The sequence below is a fragment of the Ambystoma mexicanum genome, chromosome 6p, assembly GCF_040938575.1.
Source record: "Ambystoma mexicanum isolate Mex_15411 chromosome 6p, UKY_AmexF1_1, whole genome shotgun sequence".
Taxonomy (NCBI): domain Eukaryota; kingdom Metazoa; phylum Chordata; class Amphibia; order Caudata; family Ambystomatidae; genus Ambystoma; species Ambystoma mexicanum.
This window is the reverse complement of record NC_090935.1, coordinates 600,599,196-600,623,303: the sequence shown is the minus strand read 5'-3', so window position 1 is coordinate 600,623,303 and position 24,108 is coordinate 600,599,196. Positions and strand designations below refer to the sequence as shown.

At 48.9% G+C, this 24,108-nt stretch overlaps 1 protein-coding gene across 10 annotated transcripts in view; it reads right to left on the bottom strand.

The window, feature by feature from the left end:
• The window catches only part of SDHAF1 (succinate dehydrogenase complex assembly factor 1), a 172,136-nt gene that overhangs the window by 23,381 nt on the left and 124,647 nt on the right, over positions 1-24,108 (bottom strand). Inside the window, exon 8 of one of the 10 annotated variants that reach the window (XR_011280651.1) lies at positions 1,758-2,095. The exons of the other annotated variants lie outside the window; for them this stretch is intronic. The gene's annotated coding sequence lies outside the window, so the exon portion shown is untranslated. Of the gene's footprint in view, positions 1-1,757; positions 2,096-24,108 lie in introns of those variants that run through there. 10 annotated transcript variants of the gene reach the window in all.

The following is a 24,108-nucleotide window of genomic DNA, read 5'->3' as shown; positions in this document are numbered from 1 at the left end:
TGCTTGTAGATTAAGAAGTCCACTGTGCCATGATGGACTGTATGTATCAAGAGCGTTCATGTCAAAAACAAGTATAATCTGTACATGCAGGCATTTGTTTGTGCACTGCACACTTGTAAATTGAGAAATGCCAAACACCATTGTAACAACGTCAAGTAGGGACATCTAAAGAACTAGGCCATATGACTAGAAGCAGTAATGGCATTAAAGAGGTTTCAATAAAAGGTGCCACTGAAGGCAATCATTCAGCACATGCTTATGGATTTGCAACCTAAGGAACCAGTGTTGCTGTAATTTCAAGAGACTGTTTGCCACAGAGTAGTTGTTGGAATCAGGTTGCAGAAGATCAGTTATAAACAAATGAATATCATTCTCGTTATCAGAAACCTCATCAAAATGAAGAACTAAAAGGCACTTGCTTAGTGAACATGCACTAACGCTTATTGGGAATAATTGGTCTTCTTTCGGCTGAAACAGACTTATTCTGTACCAGTTACAAAAGCTTCTGTATGTAGGCTTTGGGATTTATAATGTTAATATTTGATCTCACTGGCATGTCATTGGTTTAGGTTTGTTTTGTATGAAAATGTATATCAATATACTTTGTGCGTAGTAAGTCTTTCGACTTAGTATGGGAAGTTCTCATAATAAACGGCTTTTTGTCCCTTTTGAGGGTAATAGTTTTAAGAGGTTGCCTTCCTTTCACTTAACCAAGTGTACAGCAAAGGTACGCTTGGTTAAGACATTTTCATTTCACAAGTGGTGCATTTACAGCTGCAATTAACCCATTATCTCTCATTAGACTGCTTAGAAATAACCTTGGCAGGTGATATAAAGGGACAAAGTTTGAAGCACCTGCTTGACAGAGCTAGCTCAAGGAGATCCCAGGAGATGTCTTTTTGGCAAGGAAGACCAGGTAGTGGGTGAGAATGGCCATAGGGATGAGCACAGACATGGACAGTTTGTGAGCAGGTAAATAAAAATATAAAGAAAAAAAATACAAGTTGTGTGTCCCTCTTCACATCCCATCTCACACGTACCTGTCATCCAATTAATTAGTGTTGACGTATAGGTGTAGCGCTTACGCACTGGCTAATTTAAAACAAAACAGAAATTCTGTTAACAGCTTGTATTTTATAGATCAATTGGATCTGTAGATCTTGACATTTCATGGCACTATAAATAACCGACGTTACAATTTGATGGTGCTCAATTTATGAAGCATGGTAGGTTGAAATCTGACTGGGCTCCGCTAGGATTCAAAACTGCGATCTGCAGGTTGAAAACACATGTCAGAACTGTTCGCTCATCTCATCCAGCTATCTGCCCGACTGTAAAGCAATCAAAATGAAACTGCCATGAAAGTTGTATACGAGCCAGAGCTTACTGCTTTATAGTATAACCCTTTCCACACATCAATGCCCTAACAGCCAGTTGCACTACACTAAATAGTTATCTTTGATGCAAACAAAAGGTGCAGTTACGCTTACATACCAAGGCACCTCTCAGACCATTGCTCTGCTTTGTCAGTATCACGGCATCTACAGTACACAAACAGAAGCCTTTTCATGCATTACTTCCTAAATCAATGCAATTGTAATTGATCACCGGAAATGCTTTCAAGGGGCCACTGTAGCAAAATGCAGCGCTATGGATGGGTTGTGCTCAGTTTCAACTGCAGATTAAATAAAATTCTCTGCTGAGAGCTGCAGCGAAAGTCAATAGCTCCTCACTGTGCTATTACAAAGAGCACCATCTTGAATTCAAAAGCCTAGGTTTTTATTTAACTTAATTTGATTTTCTTTTCCAATATGCATTTAGTTTCCTTGACAGAGCTATTCCTTGGCACTAGAACTGTTTTTGATAAAGGTGCCCATTTGCTTTGTGCTACTGTCTTTCAATTGTTCCAGCTGCCTCTGACCTCTACGAAGCAGAAATTCGATATGCATCACGTCGCTCCTGGGAATTTTGGAATTCTTACGGAACTCCTCCTGGATCCGTGGTAGAAATCCTGGCTTCTCCCTCCCAGCACATAAACATTGTTTGAATAAACTCAGGATCTGCTTCTGCAGCTTGCTGTGTCTTACCATTTTGCCTGAAGAAGGTAGAAGTTAAATAATTATACTTCCGGAAACAATTTTACAAACAAACTAGAACATCTCCACTTCTAAATGGCTGTCATCTGATCTGCAATGGATTAAACCACATGCAAAAAAAGGCATAATATAGCATTTAGCAGTCATCTATGGTTTGTCTAATCGCCAATGTTGCTGAGACACATGGATTTCGGATGAGTCTAGGAGTCTCGCACAGAAAACCAGCGATTTTGCACATTACCCACTACAACAGTAACGAGCAAGGATCGGATGGCCATGCCTTTAGGCATTGCATAGGGGTCACCAGAAGTTGCAACTGCCATCTCTAAGATCGATCTATTGTGACTGTTTTAGTTACTTTTAGAAAAACATATATTTATGTTTTGTTTCAATTCTTGTACAAACAAAACAGAGAAGCCAGAGTAGGAAGTACCCACATTGTGCAACTACAGACACATGGAAACATTTGTTCATAACTGGTAAAAACCCTGAGAGTCCACGTCAATTTGATGAGGAGGATCTCAGTGGTTAAAGCAAAAAGGACAAAGCCCACCCAAGGTGACACCAGGGGAGAGGCCATTGGAGTAATAAACGACAACATAGTCTATAGAGGGGCCCCGCAAGGCATCACATTCAGCTTTGGAGAACTGGTCTAATTAAGGAACAGAGAACAAGCTTATAACCATGGCAAACCAATATAAACGATTAAGGCACTCGACAGTGACCACATTGTGCAAAGAAGGTAAGGAAAAGGCAGGCAGTTCACTACCGCCACAGAGTCCATATCAGGCGTTGCTGTCAGGATACTTCGCTGCAGGATGGATTTCAGTACCTTGTCTGCTCCTTCTGTGTCCCCAAAAAAGGTGTTATTTGCTGTTCTAGGAGACCCTGAGCTTAGTGGGTCGAAACAGTCAGCTTTAACGCCATGCTCCAAAAAGGCCTTCTTTATTGCATTCAATGCCTTCCTTCTTTTGTCAGTGGCAGGTGAGAGATCTGGGAAAAGATGAATCCTCTGACCCTGGTACTTTAATGGTTTCTTTGCCGCTGCTGCCCTCAGAATCCTATCCCTGTTGCCCGAGTCAGATTAGAAGCATAGGGCCCTCGTTGACTTCAGCTTCGCTGTGTAAGTGGATGGTTTGAGTCTGAAGCTTTTGTCTATTTATATGGGGTCTTCCTCCACCTCGAGGTCCAGAAACTCTGGCAGCCAAGTGGCAGCAAAGTCTATAGGGTTGGTCCCCTCCACTCCCGTTGGGAGGCCAATGACCCGCAGCTCTGGGGCCCGCACTGCATTTTGCAGATGTTATATTATGGTTTCCATTGCCCTGTTAACCCTTACTACCACCTCCATTTCCCAGCTGAGTTTCTGCACCTAGGGGAAAGTCTGGGAACACTGTTTGTACAACTCGCGGTCCTTTGTTCCAGTGTGGATGTTCTCCCCTCCAGCTGGGCCACCTTCTCGGCCAGCTCGTCAAATTTACCCTCCAATCTGGATATGTGCTGCTCAATCCAGTCCAGTGCTGCAATAACAGGGTCCTGCAGCGTTGTCCTTTACTGGCTGCAATGCCCACTGTGGGGCACAAAGACGTCATTGTCCCCTAGATAGTTTTCTTTTGGGATTTTCTGGCAGCTATTCCACTTGCCATCTCTTAGTTAGGCTCAGGTCCCTAGGGCTCACCTCCAGGACAAATCTCACAGGCAATTCCAAACGCAGCGACCTGCAGCTCATCACCACAGGCCGCTCCGTGTGAATCTTACTTTGTGTCCTCATTCATTCCAGTCCACACTGACGATCGCCTCGCATCCTGCGGGTCCTCTCAAATGTGCCGCACCTGCAAAGCATGTGCCAGTGCTCACTCTGCTCGCACCCTCTGGCCAAGACCACACGTTGCTGTGGCCCCTGCGCCTTCTACTTCAGCCGGGCCATGTGCCTCGTTCAGGTGCGGTAGTGAGTGTGCAGGGTGGCAAGATACCCAACCCCACCATGAGCTGCCCCCAACGCGGCTCATGCAGCATGCACTGGATGTGCACTCACCCTGCCCCGCATGCTTGCCCTTCTCCAGCTCTCGGCACAAACCTCTGCAGGCTGAAGCACAGCTCCGGAGAGGCCAACCACTCTGCTTTTCCGACCACAGCTGCCCGGCAGGCTGCCAAGTAACCCACTCCAACCAAGCAACACCACGAGGTAGGCAAATGGTCCTAGGTGGCCTCGTCCTCCCTTCACTTTGAGCTTCACTGTGGAGCCGACATCTTGTTCGGGCTATCGAGCACCCCACTCCCTTTGAGCCACCTTTAGTTACTTTTAATCCAATTCAGTTGGAGTACCTGATGTCACTAATGTGTATAAAACCCCTAAATAAATCGACAGTGTTGTGGTGATGCACGTACATAGTTTGACAAAACATCTTGCGTTTCAGTACTACTCTTTTATTTGTTTCACAGTGGCCGATTTTTGGGTCCGGGACACGTTTGCTTGATTTACAAATGTTTTAATTATTGAAATGTGCATGTCCCTTCTTGGAGCATTTTGCGCCAGTGGCACAATTTCATCATAATTGTTGTAGAAAATTCCATGTCATTTGACCCCCATCTCTGATAACCTCACAAACTTATCACACAGCCCTTGACTGGAAAATTGCAGGAAGTAGGGAAAAAATACTAATCGGGTCCAACTGAATTGGATTAAAAGTAACTAAAGGTGGCTCAAAGGGAGTGGGGTGCTCGATAGCCCGAACAAGATGTCGGCTCCACAGTGAAGCTCAAAGTGAAGGGAGGACGAGGCCACCTAGGACCATTTGCCTACCTCGTGGTGTTTCTTGGTTGGAGTGGGTTACTTGGCAGCCTGCCGGGCAGCTGTGGTCGGAAATGAAGACCAGCAGTAAGTAAAGCAAACTATACCTTTGATCTTCTTCCCTCTTCCTTTACAGCCCAAACATGTGATCCCAACACCAGATTGTATGCACAAACCAGGCAAGGACCGAAAAAGGTTTCAACTGGCCAAGGTCAAAACAGCCAGCCCGAATAGGACGAGGAAGAGGACTAAACTTGCAACTTGTAATGATAAATGAACTGAGTAAGGGATGCCCTACCAGTGTTCTTGCATATTTCGACCAGTAAGATGCCGCTCAACTCAGTTTAGGAATTTCCCCATCCCTGGTAGAACGACTGGATGCCCTGCAGCAAAAGGATCGTATTGCTTTATATAAGCTAAGTCTACAGTTGATTTTGCCATTTCAGGGCAGATGCGAAGATTTTTCCTCCAAACCCAGATATACAATGGATTCAGAAGATTGCTGGTGTCTTGTCTACATAAATACAAACCACCTTACCTATTTTTATGTATAGATCGCTCACTGCATAACTTAATTGACTCTGTGCTTTGACAGATTCCGCCCGTAGTTCCTGTTGGGTGTCCGGTCTCAAACATATAGGTCTTGAGGTTTTCCCTGTTTGAGAGCACGTTTTAGGTCTTCTGGGAAGTTAATCGAGAGGAGGCGTGTGAGGAACTCATGGTGGCAACAGTAAAGACAGACAAGTGATCACAGGTCAAGGGTGTTTATTAAACTGTATACAGGTTGGAAAAACGCCAAAAATAAATCTAAGTTGGGAGCAAGGCTCGACCATCAAATGAAAATAAGGCAGTCCTAGTGGAGTCAGGTCAAATAAAAAGGGTCTATACTAAGAAACCCATTTCCAAACCTTACAACTAATACAAAAAGGGGTGTGGGATGGTTTTCAAGAAAAGAAAGAAGTGTTCACAAATAATAAGTCAGGATGCAGTAGCTTGGGTCTCGCTTCCCCACGTTTTGAGCACTGGGCAAGGCGGGATCTTGAAGCACAGTACACACTCAAGCTTTCCTAGCACGAGTCGACAGTTATGTTCGTTTCTCAGGAGCCTCGATGGCGAAGTCTCAAACTCTCTTGCCTTCGAGGATCTGACTTATTCAATTAACTGAACAAAAGTTCCTTCAACAAAATACAAGTTAGTTTCCTGATTTCACTTGGGGCGAGTATTCTTCACCCCTGGGTCCTCCTCGGGCGCTGACCCTGCTTTACTCTTAGCCCCCCTCCACCGGGTTCACTATGGCTTTTCCTTCCTTCACAAAAAAGTTAAATGTATTTTTAAACCGTTCCAGTGTTGTCACACTTTCTTGGGACTTAGACTTGCCCCCTTCTCATCAGCATCCCTCTTCCGGGTTCACTCTTGCCAACTTCACATTCACATTTACTCTCAATGTTCACGGGATTTGCGTTCTTAGGTCAAAGGCTTTCGACTGTACGGAGATTTAGCTTGACCTCCTGTATGACCACTTTGACCTATATTGGCGGCTCTCCTACGGCCTTCTGGTAGCTGTAGTTTCACTCAGACGGGGATCGACCAGGGTTTCTCAGAGCAGCACCCACATGGTGCCCGTCCCCTTCTGCAGCTGGTCTCCCCTTTACAATTTTACAGTTCTTTAACTTCTCTCACCTTGCAACTCTTACCACAGCCCGGTTCTTAATCGGTTCGCCTCGTCTCACCAGCTGTGATGAACCGCTTGGCTTCCTTCTTAATTGGAGTCAAGGATGGTACCACGCAAGTAGGAGTCTCTCTCGTTCTAGCTTATTAGCATCGATACGCTCCGTGTACCGTTGACATCTGCTGCAGCACATTGGGGCTATTGTCCTCGATCTTACGATTCTTTCAGGGGAGGGGTCGTGTGGTTTTGTTGAGAAGGGCAAGGTCATGTCTCTCGTCAGCCTCTCGATATTTGCCACCTTTCTCCTCCTCTTGAACTGCCGGGACTGGATAGCTGTCTTGTCATGCAGTCTGCCTTGCTCGTACTGTGCTCTTGCTCCACCTTTTATCCCTGTGGGGAAGGGCCGTCAGGTGTGTGTGATTTTCATCAATTGCCAGACTTTGCATGACCCTTGTATTGGGACATGTCAGTTAAACGGCTCTGGTTGGTTTGTTTATTTGTATAGCGCTCTTCACCCAGGGGGTATATGTGCACTTTGAACATCAAGTTACAGGCAGCGTTAGGGAACAATAGTACAGTAGTGAGGCATATGTATAGTAGACAAGAAAGCAGTTTGTACATAGATAATAGGCAAACATAATAAAGGATACATTCGTACATTAGGTATGCATACATACATGGTTGGTTATTTGTTGAGTAACCAGGTGATGACCTTAGTTCTGAAGGGTTGGAAGGTGGGTGTGGATTTGATATCCAGCGGAATGGCATCGACCAGGGTTTCTCAGAGCAGCACCCACATGGTGTTAGTCCGTTGTCTTTTGTGCTGTGCGAAAGTGTTTGTGTTGGGTAAGGGGTTGAGGGGGCAGTGTTTTCGAATGTCCTACATAGTAGGATGGGTAAGAGGTATTGAAAAAAGGGGATACCGCATCTCACTGGTTGGTGTCCCACTCCCTGAGGACCCTCCCCATCCAGGTGATCCTCCCTCACTGGTCCACCCCCATGAACTAGATCCAACAGCAATGGCCGTGTCCTGGCCACCTGGACAACAGATCCCTGTGGACTAGCTAGGGAGACACCTTCAGGTTTCTCACACGGGGGATTGCAAGGAGTCATAGGCCGGTAAGATAGCTTAGCGGGTTGATCGCTTGCTGCTGCAATCTGAGGGTGATCTGCAGGTCGCAGGTTCAAATCCAGCCTTTCATCCTTCTGAGGTCAATAAATGAGTACCAATTTCGATTGGGTGATATTGTATAAACAATATGTGCTCTGTAAAGCGCTTTGGATTAAGGCGCTATATAAATAACATCATTATCTGTTCCTACATGCATTGTAAAATTGTGTTAGGTCGATATTGGGACATCTTTTCTAGCATAGACTCCTATGCATTTGCATTCCAGGCACAAAATCTTCAAAGATCCCTTTATAAAAGGATAGCTTTTTAGTAGTATTCAAATTAATTCGATAAGAAAGAATATAAAGAGAAAGAAGAAAAGAACAGAAAAACGTACATTATGCTGTGTGATGTGAAATGAATAGATAGCAAACATGTTATCTCAAGATATACACGTTCCATAATAGGTTTAAGTCTAATCAGAGAAACATTTAAATATGTGGTATTAAGTGAAATGGTCTTTCATTTCTCGAAGATTTTAAACAGGAGATTGGTTTTCAGAGGCGTGGGGGGCTAAATGGGCTGCACAAAAATGGGCTGAAAAAAATAAATCTGACATTTTTGCATGTGCCTTTCAATAGTCTTAATGATCACGTAGAACCGTTTGGGGCGATTGTTTGTTCGGTGCCATCAAGCAGAGGTTTTATTCAGAAACACATTTGCAAAGACTGGTCTAATAGTAGTATGCTTGTTCTGTAAGCAGTTTCACAAATAAAACCATTACTGGTTGAAGTATCTTTTTTGCCTGTTCAGTGTACTCCCCATAAAAATAATTGCCACAGCACTCTTCCAAGTGTAGGAGCTGTTCATGCAGTGCATCAACTGACCTGCCTCGCCCTTTAGCTTTGCAAGAGCTCACGACATAGGAGCCCTGGCGTTGGAAGTAATCACATAAAACACCCAACGAGGCATTGTACTCCCGAAGTGCTCTGCCAAGCGCCTGCGCAGTTTGAGCAGGCAGCAAGCTCATTTCACTTCATTTGATTGAGCCGTGGTATCTCGGACCTCGATATGTCCCAGGCAATTTAACAGTCTGTTCTGGCGGTTTCTCCACGTCAACAACTCTTTGCAATCTTTCCTGATTATGCTGGACTACTTTGCATCTGAAATTATTCCAGAGTGCATCTGACTGTAATGAGTTGCTGGGAAACAGGGTACAGAACATGGTGGCGTTGGGCTCCAAGAGGAAGACGTCAGTGAGGATTAAGGGGTTTGAGCAGCCAGAGTCTGGGAATAAGATCACAAAATATTTTGGCAGAGGCATTGCATGCCCGCACCCTTTTTGAGGTTACCTCTGACACAGGCACTGATGAATGTAATTCAGCAACCATCTTTTTAGAAAGTGGACAACACTACAGAACAACTGATTTTGGAGGGATTAGAGCCAACCTCAAACTTGAGGGAGAAGTATACCCCGGCACCGGCAGCTACATCAACACGTCAATTGTTGTTAGACCACTTCCTTCTCTAAACTTAGGGGCTAACGTTAAGCGCAAAGTATAACCTGGTACATGTAATGAAGATCCACGCTGGAATCCAATGAAGGTATATACACGTGTATTTATTCCAGTTCCTCTAGTATGTTGATGCGATTTAGCACACAACCAACTGGCCCATCTATAACCCAGCCAGCTCCTTTCCAACTGACTCTCATAAAACTCACCCAGTGCTCCAAGCAGCATTCCATACACACCTTAATTATCCTGGCAAGCACATTAGGAACAAGTTACTTACCTGTAACTTTTGTTCTCCAGCATGGGTCTGGCACGGATTTTCATGCTCATGAATATTCCCCGTCAGGCTGGGAATCCTCGGTAAAGAAAAAAAATCAATATCAGTTTGGTTTCTGATCTGTCTTTCTTAGTAGTAATCAATCACTGATCTCTGGGTCATACTGCCCCCAGCCAATGACTGCCCTCTCCCTAAGCCCCGCCTCTGGCAGCCATCCTCAGATTTGGTAGCACACAAAGTGGCAGTATGACCAAGTGAAGAGCCGCAGAGGGGTAGGTGGGAGGGTTTGCATGTGAATCCATGCCAGATCCATGCTGGAGAACAACAGTTACAGGTAAGTAACTTGTTCCTTCTCCAGCATGGGGTCTGGTATGGATTCACATGCTCATCAATAAAAGAACACATAGCAGTATACACATGCACAACCACGGGAGGTGGCAAAGGCTCAACATTAAGCATTACATCCAAAACTCAACATTAAGCAATTCTTACCTCCTCACCAGGCTCACCTTAGGCGAACAGGTTGCGCAGCACTGCTTGGCCGACCCTGGACTCCTGCCTGGATTCCCGATCGACGCAGTAGAATCTTGTGAAGGTGTGCGTCGACCTCCACGTAGCAGCCCTGCAGATGTCCAGCAGGGGCACACCAGACAGGAATGCCGTGGTAGCAGCGATTGCTCTGGTCGAATGGGCTCTCGGACGGCCGGGCAGCAGTCAGTTTGCCAACCAGTCACAGTGCATGATGCAGCCGGAGAGCCATCTGGAAATGGAAGTCTTTGAGAGAGCCTTCCCTTGATTCACAGACCCAAAGTTCACAAACAGTTGTGACGTCTACCGAAAACTCTTTGTGCGGTCCACGTAGAACTTCAGCGCTCTAGCTACATCCAACGAGTGCAAAGTCCTCTCGGCCGGCGTCGAAGGCGACGGGAAGAAAACTGGTAACACCAACGGCTGGTTGAGGTGGAAGTCCGACGGCACCTTGGACATGAAGGAGGGGTGAGTCCTCAGCACCACTCTCGTGTCATGAAAAGTCAAGTATGGGGGGGCGTGGCCTGGATCGACACTGATGTGGCTGCTCCTTTAATGGCCCCGCTCGAGTCCCGCAGCATCCAGCGAAACACAGCCCTTGCAGCAGGCATCCAGTTATGATTTCTCAACTTATGTATTCATGAGAGTCTGAGGCGCCCATAGCCCGCTTTTAAGGCAGCTGAGCTCCGCGGAACCCCTGAAATTTCCAGCCGAATGTTTCCCCCCGGGGCCCACAGTTGCAATCTCAAGATGGCCGCCAGCAGCTACGGCCCCAGCCCGAAGCAGTGAGTGGCGGGCAAAGGAGAGACAGGGGGTGAGTGGAATTTCCAATCCCGCCGGAGTCGTAGCTAACCTGATGGATCGGCGGGTTGCTGGGCCCCCTCCCGCCCCAGACAAGCGCGAGTGAGGCTCCGGCGAGTGGCGCTCCCCCGCAGCGGCTGAACCGGCTCTGGAGGAGGTTCTTGCCCGAAGAAGCGACCCTAATGCTCCCCTCCTACGCGGAGCCAACGCACCACCAAAGAGAGGCGGCCGGCGAAGCTCCTCCAAGAGCCCAGCGCCCGTCGATAAAGCGGAACTTATCCCACGCCGGAGACGAAGCTGCGGAACCCGGGGGAGCCGAATGCAATCGAGGGGAGGGCTGGCCTTGGTGGCCTCAGCGTTAGCTCCTGCCCTCCAGATCTGCCGAGGGGGCAGCTGTGAGGGGAGAGCTGCCGGAACCCAGGTAGGTGCCTCTGAGGCATTGCAGCTGCCCCATCCCCTCCCCTCTCTCCCTCCATTTGGGGCTGGCAGCCAGCGAAGCCGTAGCACAGAGTTCCCCCCTACTGGTTCGCCCCGGGACATAGCTACTCATTGAGCTCCTTCTGCATGTGAATGTTGGCAAGGTAGAGAGACCTACCTAACGGCCTGCCAACTGCAGAGCTACGGTGCTGTGAGGAACCTTCCGATAAACAACCAAACCTGCCACACAGTGCTCGAGTCCATGCTCTGGCCCAACAACTTCCTGGGGCGCCCCTGCCCGCTTTCCTTACTGCTGGTCGACCCACACTGGAGGACGGGCCTCCCTGGTGTCTCTTGATCTTCCCACTGTTGCCGACTCCTCACGAACATTCTGAAAGATCTCGCCCAGAGAGTCTCCCAGCTCTTTAGTGCTGTATCACCACCTTTGCAGAGCCTCAGATCTCCACCTAAGTGAGGCGCCTGCAGGTCTGCCCTGCTCACCCCCTTTCCGTTCATCCAAGACGGGGCTCTGCGAGCTCTGCAATGGCGAGGTCTGTAAAGGGAACCAAAACTGCTGATATCTCCGTAATGCTGCTGGCGACAGACAAGCCCAAGAAACCAGACCCCCCCGAAACTCACTCCGCAGAAGTCCTCTGTGGAGCAGGGAAAATTAGCAACTAAGGGGGATATTCAGACCTTTATGCTAGACATTAAAGAAGAATTTAGTTCTTGCATAGCTGAATTCACCGCAAAACTAGAAAATACGGACCAGCGAGTCACGGAGGCGGAGCAGAGACTGAGTGAGGTTGAGGATTTAACTCAAAGTCATGATGCCTCCATAGTAGAGATGCAGCGAGCGATCCACGCACTCCAGAATAGGAATGAGCTACTGGAATTTAAGCAGGAAGATCTAGAAAATAGGGCCCGAAGAAATAACCTGCGCATCCGTGGAGTGCCCTCATCCGTCCCGGATAAAGATCTTCCAGAATACATAGGAAACTTCTTTCAAACCGTACTCCCGCAAATGGACCAAACCCAGCTGATGCTTGACCGAACCCATAGGCTGCGCCCGAGACGGGGGCGTGTCCACGGATCCCCCTCCAGATGTGATAACTAGGGTCCACTTTTATTCTACTAAGGAAGCTCTAGCAGCGATCAGCCGCACCAAAGACGAACTGTCCTTCATGAGCTCCCCGCTGCAGATCTATCAGGATCTCTCCCTCAAGACCTTGCAGAAGAGAAGAGCTCTCAAACCCCTGACCCAGTTCCTGTAGAGCCGGAAGATCCGTTACCGATGGCTATTCCCGACGGCTCTCCAATTTACATACCAAGGGACCCAGCGCTCGATAAGTCACCTTGAGGACGCTGAGTCTATCCTCCATCCGACCTCTCCGAGACCTGCGGCCCCCGCAGTCCATCTCCCACCCATGATGACACAAGTCTGCCTCCTCGGACTCAGGCTCATTCTGCCTGGTCAAAGACAGACACGCCGAAAATAAGACAGTACTACAAGAACCTCAACTCGAAAGTTTCTGCCTGCTGCAACCTATCAACAATAAGATTGCCGCGGGACCCTCGCGGTCCTCCCCCCCCCCCCACTCCAAGGTGTATGTCACCTTCCCACCCTTGGAGACAAACCCAGTCCTGTATCATGGCCCTGGCCCTGTTGGCTTTTGGGGTGGAATTGACCCCATTGGCCAGAGGATCTGCCGGGAAGGAAACCCCGGCCTCCTCTAAAATGTTGGCCATGTTGGCCGGGGGACCAGCCGGAAAGGAAACCCTGGCTTCCCCCAAAATGTTCTGTTCGACCTCCCGTTGGAGAAAACACAAAATTCGATCACCGGAGAGCGACATAGAAGCCGAGCGTATAGACAATGCCTAGCCCCCACCATCCCTCCCCTCCGGAAGCATCCCCCCCCCACTCGACAGGGAGCAGGAATCTCTGCAGCCACACCGGAAAATTTGATTCCTGACGTCCGTGGCCTGAACGCGCCGCAGAAAAGGAAATCCATCCTACAACGTATCCAGAATGAGGAGGCCTCAGTGGTATTCCTCCAGGAAACCCACCTGATCCCAGCAGACTTATCTAGGCTCCGTAGCAGAATTCCCGCTGCAGTTCATAGCGTCGAATGGTACCAAGAAAGGGGGAACAGCAATACTTTTCGCTAAGGACCTCCGACCTCAAATTTTGGACTCCTTGCTGTGCCCGGAAGGCCGATTTGTGGCAATCAAATGCCGGCTACTAGGCCAATTATATTCACTGATCTCGGTCTATGCCCCGAATGAAAAGGAGGAGGAGTTTTACGTGACCGTTGAAGAGGCCTTATCGCAATTTATAGAGGGCCAGACAATAATAGGCGGAGACTTTATAATGGGGTCCCAGATCCAACTAGGGACAAATCTCATCCCCCGGCCCACCAAGATTAGAACGTTGCGACAGCCTTGCTCAAATGTTTCCGAACCCTGGAGATACATGGAGTCCTACACCCAGAGTCCCGCGACTACTCATTCTATTCTTATGTGCACAGAACCTACTCACGTATTGACCTCTTGCTGGCCCTCTCCCCAATCATTGGCCTTCACGGACGATGTAATCATAGGCCCTAGAATTTTATCGGATCATGCCCCCATCATATTAACGATCAGAGCCTACAACCCGGATCCACCCCTAAAGCGCACATGGTCACTATGACCCGATCTTGAGCGATATGGCCCTACGGGACGCGACAGCAAAGGCCATCAAAGACTTCTTCAGCGAAAATAGGAATGAAGACACCTCACCAGCCAATTCCTGGGACGCGATGAAGACAGTAGTTAGAGGGGTCCTGATCTCACAGGGAGCAGCATATCACAGAAGGGAGCGTCGAATTCGCCAGGCCCTACAAGTTGAAGTGGAGAAAGCGGAAGCAATAAGGAAAGCAAAGAACTGGACGCCTAAAACTCACCGGGCCCTCCAGATAGCCCGGAAGAAACTGGAAGCACACTATGCAGACGGCACAGTCCAGAAGCTAGCCAGAACTAAACAAAGTTACTATGCCAAAGGAAACAAAGTGAATACATTTCTGGTGGAGAAGCTGGCAAGGATAAAGAAGAAACACAATCTTAGGCCTCCGAGACCGCAGGGGAGAGTCCAATTTGCCGAAGGAGCTAAGCAACATATCACAGTGACCCACCTCACAGACACGATGACAGCGTCCCCTAGATCTCTGCGAGACCAACAAGCATACCTTCGAGACGCAGCTCTCCCCCAGATTTCACAAGGAACCAAAGATGATCTGGAGTCCCTGATCACTTATGAGGAAGTGGACATGGCCATCAAGTGTCTCAAACCGAGAGCCCCAGGCCCGGACGGGTTTTCAACCCGCTTCTATAAAATCTTCTGCCCTCAGTTGATGGCCCCCTTGACGACACTCTTCAACTCCTTCGCAGTCACAGGAACAACCACCCCATCGATGCAAGAGTCGATCACGGTCCTTGCGCTTAAACCAGGAAAGGACCCGAGGGAGATCGCGGCATACAGACCGATCTCCCTGTTAAATCTAGACGCTAACTTATACTCAAAAGTCCTGGCCAACCGATTGGTGAGGGTACTTCCGGACATCATTGACCCCGATCAGACTGGTTTTATCATGAATAGATCGGCCCCAGATAACATACACAGAGTCTTAAACATGGTGGAGATACCGCAACGAGACTCGCGCAAATTGGCAGTGCTGGCTCTCGACGCGACTAACGCCTTTGATAAAGTGGACTGGTCCTTTCTCCGACTCACTCTAGAGTCCTTTCATTTCGGCCCCACATTCCAGAAATCCATCCTGGCGAACTACCAATCCCCGAAGACCCTGCTTCGAGTTAACCGCTTCCTGTCTGATCCGATCCCCCTATCCTGCGGGACCAGACAGGGATGCCCGCTGTCCCCGCTGCTCTTTGCCTTAATAATGGAATCTCTGGCCCAGCGAGTTCGCCTTCACCCCGAGATCAAAAGCCTGCAGGTGGGCCCCACTCAACATAGGACAGCGTTATACGCAGATGATGTGATGCTGACCATAACGGACACCGCCCAATCGCTAAGGTCCTTCCTGGCCGAAATTCACTCCTTCGGCAAAGATTCCGGCTTAGCTATTAACCTCACTAAATCTTCCACCCTAGGGGTAAGACTGAACTCAGAGGATAGAGCATCCTTCAGAGCCCTCTGCCCGATCCAATTGTCGGAAGAGGCAATACCTTACCTAGGAGTCCAGATCACGGCCCGCCCAGAAGACACCTATCGAGCGAACTTTCAACCGTTATTTAAGTCCTTGGAAGAAGACCTCGAACGCTGGCGCTCTCAAGAGATTTCACTTCTGGGCCGTATAGCGGCGTGTAAGATGAACCTCCTCCCTCGACTCCTCTACGTTTGCTCAGCTCTGCCGATAACGATCCCCAGGCCCTCTCTTCAACGTCTCCAGAGAAAAATGCTGCAGTTCATTTGGAATGGTAAAAAGTCAAGAATTCCACTGAAGACGATGCTGACCAGCCCGAATCTAGGAGGCCCGAGAGTCCCGGATCTGATCAAGTAGCGGCGCAACTGGCCCGTACACAGGCTTGGGTCATTAGCTCGAATCGACCAAGATGGACAGAGATCGAGCAATCCCGCTTACCTCTCCCTCTCCAGTTCCTCTTACACCTGTCTCCCGCCTCAAGAAGAGCATGGCCAGCTATCCTATCCTCCACCAAGCACACCCTGAAAGCCTGGGAATGGACTCGTAAACAGAGGCATCCCGAGAGATCTGGGGCCATCTGCCCCAGTCTTCCATAACCCGGCGTTTTCCCCAGGAGCCCACCCCGCAAACTTTAACAACTGGATCGCCGGGGGTCTCTGCACTCTGGACCAGCTCTTTGAAAGGAATCGCCCCCTCACCTTTGAACAATGTAAGAGCGCCTTCGGCTTAAGGGAAACTGACAGGTTCTCATGCTCAGCTACTACACTGGTGCTCCCATCCGTCAACTCGCCTGGCAGCCACATGAGAACTGGACCCCATGGAGCTGACACTCGCAGACCCCCCCCACATCGAGGTCGAATCTCAACAATATACAAACTACTGCAAACAAACTCTCTCATCACCAGAGCGTCCTACATGGCGCAATGGGAAACGGACCTTGGTCATGCAATAGAGGACCAGACAAGGACAGACATTTGGTCACGCACTAGCTCCTCTTCATATTGCATCACTAATCGGGAATGTGCCCATAAACTGCTCCTAAGATGGTACTATCCCCCACTCTGACTACATTGCATTAACCAATCCTTAGACCCCCCCCAATGCTGGCGCCAATGTTGCCTCCCGGGATCATTTATACATATGTGGTGGACATGCCCAGTTGTGAAACACTTTTGTTCCCAATGCACCCTGGCGATCACAGATATAACAAAGATCACGGTACCTCTAGAACCAGAGTCAATCTTACTTGGAGCCCCGATCCCAGGTGTATACCCAAGATCTAGCAGAACGGCAGCCCTCCTGACTCAGCAGCTACTAGCTGCCAAGATCACGGTAGCACGGTCATGGAAATCCCCAGAGGGCCCTCCGATGGTCTTGTGGTGGCTAAAACTGTGGGACATTTCTCTGCAATAAAAAATTACAGCGGCATCTAGGGGAGTGCTTCATAGTTTCAGGAACATATGGTCACCCTTGGTTGATTATGAGAGCTACCCGGCTCTGACATTCAAGCCGTGGGCAATAGCAAACGCCCTATCGGCCGAGCGCTGGCTCTCGATGCAGCGAGATGAGGATCGATAATTAGGCGAGGACTGAAAGTCGATGGTAGGAGAGTGGAGGGATGACAGAGGGAATAGAGCTGGAGAGGCTTAATAATTGTCTAAGAAATTGCTTGTTATAATGTATGTTCTCCTGTGTATCGAACAAAAATAAACACGTTTAAAAAAAACAAACAGTCAAGTATGGAGGCTTACAAGATAGGGCCTGGATCTCTCACTCGTCGTGCGGAGGTGATGGCCACGAGGCACGCTGTCTTCCATGACAGGAACTTCAAAGGCGCCGAATGCATAGGCTCGAATGGGCCCCCCACCCCCCCCCCCATGAGCCTGGTCAGCACCACATTAAGCTCCCACGCCGGGGCAGGAGCCTTCACCGGCGGGAACGATCGGAATAGTCCCTTCATAAATTCCTTCACCAGGCGATGAGACCACAAGGACGCCCGTCCCGTAGTCCTGGTATATCGGGAGATGGCAGCCAGATGTATTTTGATGGAGGCGTGAGCCAGACCAGCTTTGGCCAGCGACAGTAGGTACGGCAGTACTTGAGGGGCCGTAATCCGCAGAGGGTTAATCTTCTGTGTACGGTACCAGACAGAGAACCTCTTCCACTTATGACCGCAACACTGAGGACGCCCTGGCTTTTGCAAGAACCTCTCTGCAGTCAGCCGGGATATCGTACCCTTCAAACTCTAGTGCTGCAGGAGCCAGGCCTGCAAGTTCAGCGACTGTGGGTCGTGATGGAGAATGGCGCCTCCTTCTCTGGAGAGAAGATCCGCGTCCGCCGGCAGCCAGAAGGTCCGGGAACCAAATCTGCCTCGGCCACGCCGGTGCGACGAGGATCATTCTGCACCTGGACTTCTTGAGCTGGTTGATGAGGCGGAGCAGCAACGGCAACGGAGGGAACGCGTATAGAAACAGGCCGTCCCAGGGGAACGAGAAAGCATCGCCCATGCTCCTTGGCTGCGGGAACCTGCTGGCGAACCTCTGGCACTTGGAGTTCGTCGCGAAAAGGTCGATCCGGGGTTTGCCCCATCGTCGAAAGAGCCGATCCACCTGGTCCTGACGTAGTTCCCCACTCGTGGCATGAGCGCAGCTCCCTGCTGAGTGAGTCGGCGATGATGTTTTTTATTCCTGCCAAGGGGAAGTGAACCAGAAACATCCCCTGGGCGACGGCCCAGTGCCATAGATCCTGGGCCTCCTTGGATAGGGCTGGGGATCTGGTGCCCCCCTGCTTCCGTATGTAGAACATCGTGGTGGTGTTGTCGGCAGAGATCCTCACCACTTTGTCCTTGAGGGACGGAAGGAACAACTTGAGCGCCCAGAACACTGCTCGGAGCTCCAGAATGTTGATGTGGAGAGACCTCTCCTCCGGGAGCCAAAGGCCTCTTGCGTGGAGATCTCTGGTGTGGGCCCCCCCCCAACCCTCCAGAGAGGCATCCGTCGTCACAGTCTCCTGAAACGCTGGGGTTTGAAAGTCTGTGCCTGTAGTGAGGTGAGCACGGGTACCCCACCATAGGATCGCCCGACAGAACTCCTCGTCGAGAGGGATCCTGTCCTCGAAGCAGCCCGTCGCCTGAAACCAGCGGGCGTCGAGGAACTCCTGTAGCGGACGCATCCGAAGTCTGCAAAGGGGTACCAGATAGATGCACGAGGACATCATATCAAGGAGGGACTTGATGGACCTGACCCTGGCCACGTCCGTGGCTAGCAGGCGCCGCACCTTGCCCAGGATGGTCTTCGTCCTCTCCTCTGACGGGGAGGCCAATTGCCCCACTGTATCGAGCTTTGCTCCCAGAAAGTGCTACTTGCGACGGAACCAGGTGGGATTTGGGGTAGTTGATGGCGAACCCCAGTTCCGTGAGCAGCCGGACTGTCTTCGCTGTGTGTTCGACGGCGAGTTCTCTTGTCCTTGCCCGGATGGATTAGCCAGTCGTCCAGGTAGGGGTAGACGTGGATCCCCTGCAGGTGCAGCCGCGCTGCCACTGGTGCCAGGCACTTGGTGAATACCCTGGGTGCCGACTTTAATCTGAAGGGTAGGGCTCTGAATTGGTAGTGACGTCCCTGAACCACGAACCTGAGAAACCTGTGCCCTTTTAGAATGGGGATGTGGAAGTAAGCATCCTCCAGGTCCGATGACGATAGGAAGTCGCCCTCCTTCAGCTGTCCCAGCACGTGCTGGAGGGTGACCATCCTGAATTTCTGCGCCTCGATGTATTTGTTTAACCGATGCAGGTCCAGGATGGGGCGCCAACCGCCTGTCTTCTTTCTGACCAGGAAGTACCTAGAGTACACTCCGGAGCCCCGGAACCTCCTGGGGACGAGCTCGAAGGCACCTTTCTTGAGCATCACCCTTACCTCCAACAGCAGTTGAGTGACGTGATTCTCCTTCCTGGCCAAGGGAGGAATGCGAGGGCACTTCTTTTGGAATTCCAGCGAGTGCCCGTTGGCTAGGGTGTCCAGCACCCAACGGTCAGTGGAGATGGACTCTCACACGCTGACGAACTTCGTCAGCCGGCCTCCCACCGGGGTGCTTCGGTGGGGGCCCGACGACACGGCCGGGTCAGTCTTGCTTGGAAGCCACCTTGGCGATGACGGCGGGATCCCCCTTGCTTGCCGCAACCTCTGTAGGCCTCCTGGGAAGAGGAGCGGGCCGCCTGTCGGTAAGTGGAAGAGCCACCGCTGGATCCTTTGGAGGCACCCTGTCTGCCTCCGGAGCTCCGAAAGGGCCGTCGTCGTTGAAGTACCCCTAGGGCCCGGGCGTCTCCGAGTCGGTCTTGATGGCCTGGAGAGACTAGTCCACAGCCTTACCAAAAAGGTTGCCGTCGAATGGCATATCCAACACTCAGGTCGGGACGTCCTGGCGAAAGTCTGTCGCCTTGAGCCATCCTCGTCGTCGGAGGCAAACTCTGTTGCCCAATTGGCGAAATCCGGTATCGGCAATGTCCGTTGCCACCGTTATGGCGTGATCCGACGCCACCTCGCCTTCCTGCAGAATGTGAAGGGCCTCCGCCCTCTTGTTGTCAGGTAGAAAGTCTAGCAGGGGAGCCATCTTGAACCAGAGCTCCCTGTCGTAGCGGGCCACGATCGCTAAGGCATTGGCCGCCTTAATCGTCGTCCCATGGAGTCCAACTTCTTGACCTCGCTGTCCGGCGGGGAAGTGGAAGTTGAATCCGCCGCACCCGCTGCTTGCTTCTTAGCCACTGCCGAGACGACAGAGTCCGGCGTGGGCTGGGTCCTGAGGCACAAGGGGGGGCATAAGGGAATCGGTACTTCTTCTCGTACCTGTCCCTCTTGGCGGGTGTCGTGGAAGGGTTCTTGAGGACAGCAAGCCCCTCGTCCCAGATGTCGTCGAGCAAAGGCACCGCGAGGACCGTCTTCCTCTTGGCCTCGTCGTTGGTAAAGAAACCCTTCCTTTTTTTGTTCTTCAGGGCAGAGCTGGAAGAGCTCGGATGCCCTGGTTATCATGGCATCTTTATATGTCCAGTTGTGACTCACGAAAGGAAAACTATGACAGATGAGCTGAGGTTAACAAAAAGCCTGACCCCATAGTTCGTTCTTAGATAGAGGGACACTGCAGCTAACCCACAGCGCATGGATGGTAATAGAGACACACAAAATAAGGAGGAAATGCATATAGGCAAAAATGTTGAACTGAGATGGCTTGGGAAACAAAGTATTACTATTGAACACTAGGTCCTTGATTAAGCATGCTACCGAAGTGGCAGACTACATTCTCAAACATGACCTGGATGTATGTGCAGTCACTGAAACATGGCTTCATCAGGCAGCCGGAACCTAATTGGATTTAGCTATTGGTAAAGGATATAATATCCTGCGTATGAATAGACAAAAATCAAGTGGGGGCAGGTGTGGCAGTCATTTACATAACAAGTTAAGAGGTCTGGGAAATAGATAAAGTAGGACCAGTTGGTTGCGAAAGTTTCATACAGAGGCAACCATAACAGGGAATCTAGCTTTAATCTATCACTCTCCCATATCAATGCCATACTTGATCACCCAGATGGATAACATTGTGCTACACCTGTTAAAACTAACAACCAAATTAATTGTCTTGGGAGAGTTTAATCTATGGCTGGGAAATGGCCCTGATCAGCCAGCCAAAGAAACTAAGGAAGCCTTTACTAGTTTGGGATTTTCCCAAATAATTAATGAGGCCGCACACAAAGGGTAAAACATTGGACTAAGTAGTAACGCAAAATATTCGGACTACCAAGCCTAAAATGTCCCCATATCCCTGGTCAGACCATTCTTTTATCCACTTTGAAGTTAATTTATTATAATTATGTTATAGCACAAATAGCTTTATCATAATATACAAATACAGAATAAATACAATAGATAATATACAATTACCAATACAAATACAATCTTAACAAAACACATTGTCAGATTAAGAGCAATCATATACATTCATGATATACTAAAGCAATTATCCTATACATGCTGCGTGATACTTATAATTCATGATGATTATCCCTTGTTAGTGGGTAAATGCAAAGTACAAAGTAAAATTTAGCTTAGCAGCCTGGAAAGAACCTATCACCCCAATTCATTAAATTTAGGATATTTTAGATTTGTGAGCGTTAGTTCCCTACCATTATCAAATTAAACATTTAATTCCATAGATTGTAAAATGCAATACACATCGACTTGTGGCTTGAGTTAATACAGTAACTTCAAAAGGAATTGGTCTTAAAAGTATTACAGTGATGGACAAAAGGCCCTGCCACTTTATATGCAAGTCGCCATATTCTTTACACTCTTTTAGGACATGATGGGCAGTCTCCAGTTTAGACCCAAGACCACAGTAAACGACAGCTCCTTGCATCTTTAGGAACTCCCTGCTCAGACTCAGTCGAAGCCAGGACTGGCAATTTAACTATTTAATTTATTTAGCATTTAATACAGCGCACAAAACCCTGAGGCATCTAGGCACTAGCACAGAAAGTGCGTAGATAGAATATGGTATACAGATGTGGCAAAGCTACTGTTCTTGTTATGCGGAGCTACACCAAGTTGCATATGGAGGTGGTCACAATGGGCACAGATATACAGTCTGGCAAAGCTACTCTTGTTAAGGGGAGCTACATCAGGGTGCATATGGAGGTGGTCAAAATGGGTACAGATCTACAGTCAGGCAAAGCTACTCTTGTTGCAAGGAGCTACATCAAGTTGCATATGGAGGTGGTCAAAAAGGGTACAGAGATCCAGTCTGGCAAAGCTACTCCACTAGTTACGGGGAGCTCCATCACATTGCATACAACAGACATAGTTGAGGGTTAAATGCAGGTAAGAGTGCAGTAGAGGTAGTTGGTACATATGCAGGTACACTGTTTCTTGTAAGGCGGGATGCTCAACAGCAATTCTTATCAAAAGCATAATCTGCACAATTCTTTAGAGGTCAGATCCACGGTGGTGCAATAGCTGGTAGGTTTAGCAAGATGTGCATAATTCTCGCCGCAATCCCAATGTTCGAGTTTACTGACAAGTTTCCTAGACAGGCTAGGTAAGCTATCCTCCCAAACTGGATTCCACCACATGTTTGAGATCTGCATGTACAAGGGAGGACAAAGATGTCAATTTGGTGGTTGGCAGTATTTGGTCCAGTACGTTGGATACTGGGCAAACTGGTGGTTTGCATGCCTTTAGATAAAGGAGACTTCTTTTCTTTACCTTAGCGGACAGAGAGGTGACCCCTAACCCAAGTCAGATAATTTCCAGGGCCGAGCCCCAACATTCTCTGCCTAAATGTTCCTTCAAGCACAGTCATGCAAGGTCCTTCATGCTAATAGCCTCTAGTCCAAACCGTGCAGAGGGGCAAAAACACTGCCTATATAATGTCAAAAACACAGTTAAGGCTAAAACCAGAGGCTGCTCGAACACATCGATATAGCATATTTAATTTTGATGTTGCCTTGCGTTTCCTTTCTTCTTTCACATCAGAATAGTGAGCCTTGGAGGTGAATTCGACTCCTAGGTATTTATAGCTATGCACTCTCTCAATAGCATTCCCATCAATTGTCAACGTGGGGATCGCCACCCTCTTGTGTGAGAAATGCATTAACTTAGTCTTTTCTAGATGTAATACCAGGTCGTGTTCCAGAGCACATTTTTGCAGGACTTCCATAGATCTTTTTATTCCTGCAAAAGTATAGTCAGAGATAAGATAATCTGCATATGAAAGGCAGGAAACTTTAGATCCCATTAATTTGGCCAGACAAGCCTAAGCCGCTTCCAAAGCTTTAGGGAGTTTGGATAGATAGATATTAAATAACAGTGGGGTAAGGGAGCACCCCTGTTCTACTCCCCGATTAGTTCTTATAGGTGAAGAAACCAGGCCGCTGTGAACAAGCCTAACTTGAACTGAGGTATTATGTAGCCCCCATGATTGGCAATAGCATGTCACGTGGGCATCCAAATCAGGATATCTTACCCCCAGAATGTGCTCCTGTTAACACTGTCGAATGCAGTCTTGAAATCGATCAAGGCTACATAAAGGATCAGTTCTCCTTTGGTTTTAGCCGCCTTATTCAGGAAGTCGAATAACCACAGACATTGGGCTGTGCCAGAACCCGCCCGGAAAACCATTTGGAATGTACTCCATATACTTTTAGATTCAACCCACATGGCTAGTCTTCCTAGCAACAGTGACGCAAAAATGTTGCTGGTAGAGTCTAACATAGCGAGTAATCATAAATTCTTGGGACAAGTTCTCTATCCTTTCTTGTGTATAGGTATTAAAATCGATGTACGCCATGATAATGGGATCAACCCTTCTCTTACTTTATTAAATAAGCAATATGAGAATGCATTACTTACCGTAAAAGCATTTCTGATGGTTGTATCTGCTTAGATTCACATGCTGTGCATAGGTCCGACATCCAGTGGTCACTGCGGAGTATTGCATTTTGTTTTTCGTAGTCGAAAAGGGGACGTCGACAAGGCGTGTCTGAAACACTATCCCTATAGTGACGTGCGTTGTACCCACAATCCCTCACGCGTCGAGGTCCCTCTGTTTGTATTTTTTCTGCCCTGAGGGAGCCTTCTAGACGTGAGTGAGTACAGAAAAGAGAGAGAGAGAGATATATATATATATATAAAGGAAGTCTATGTTCCTTCCATCCGAGC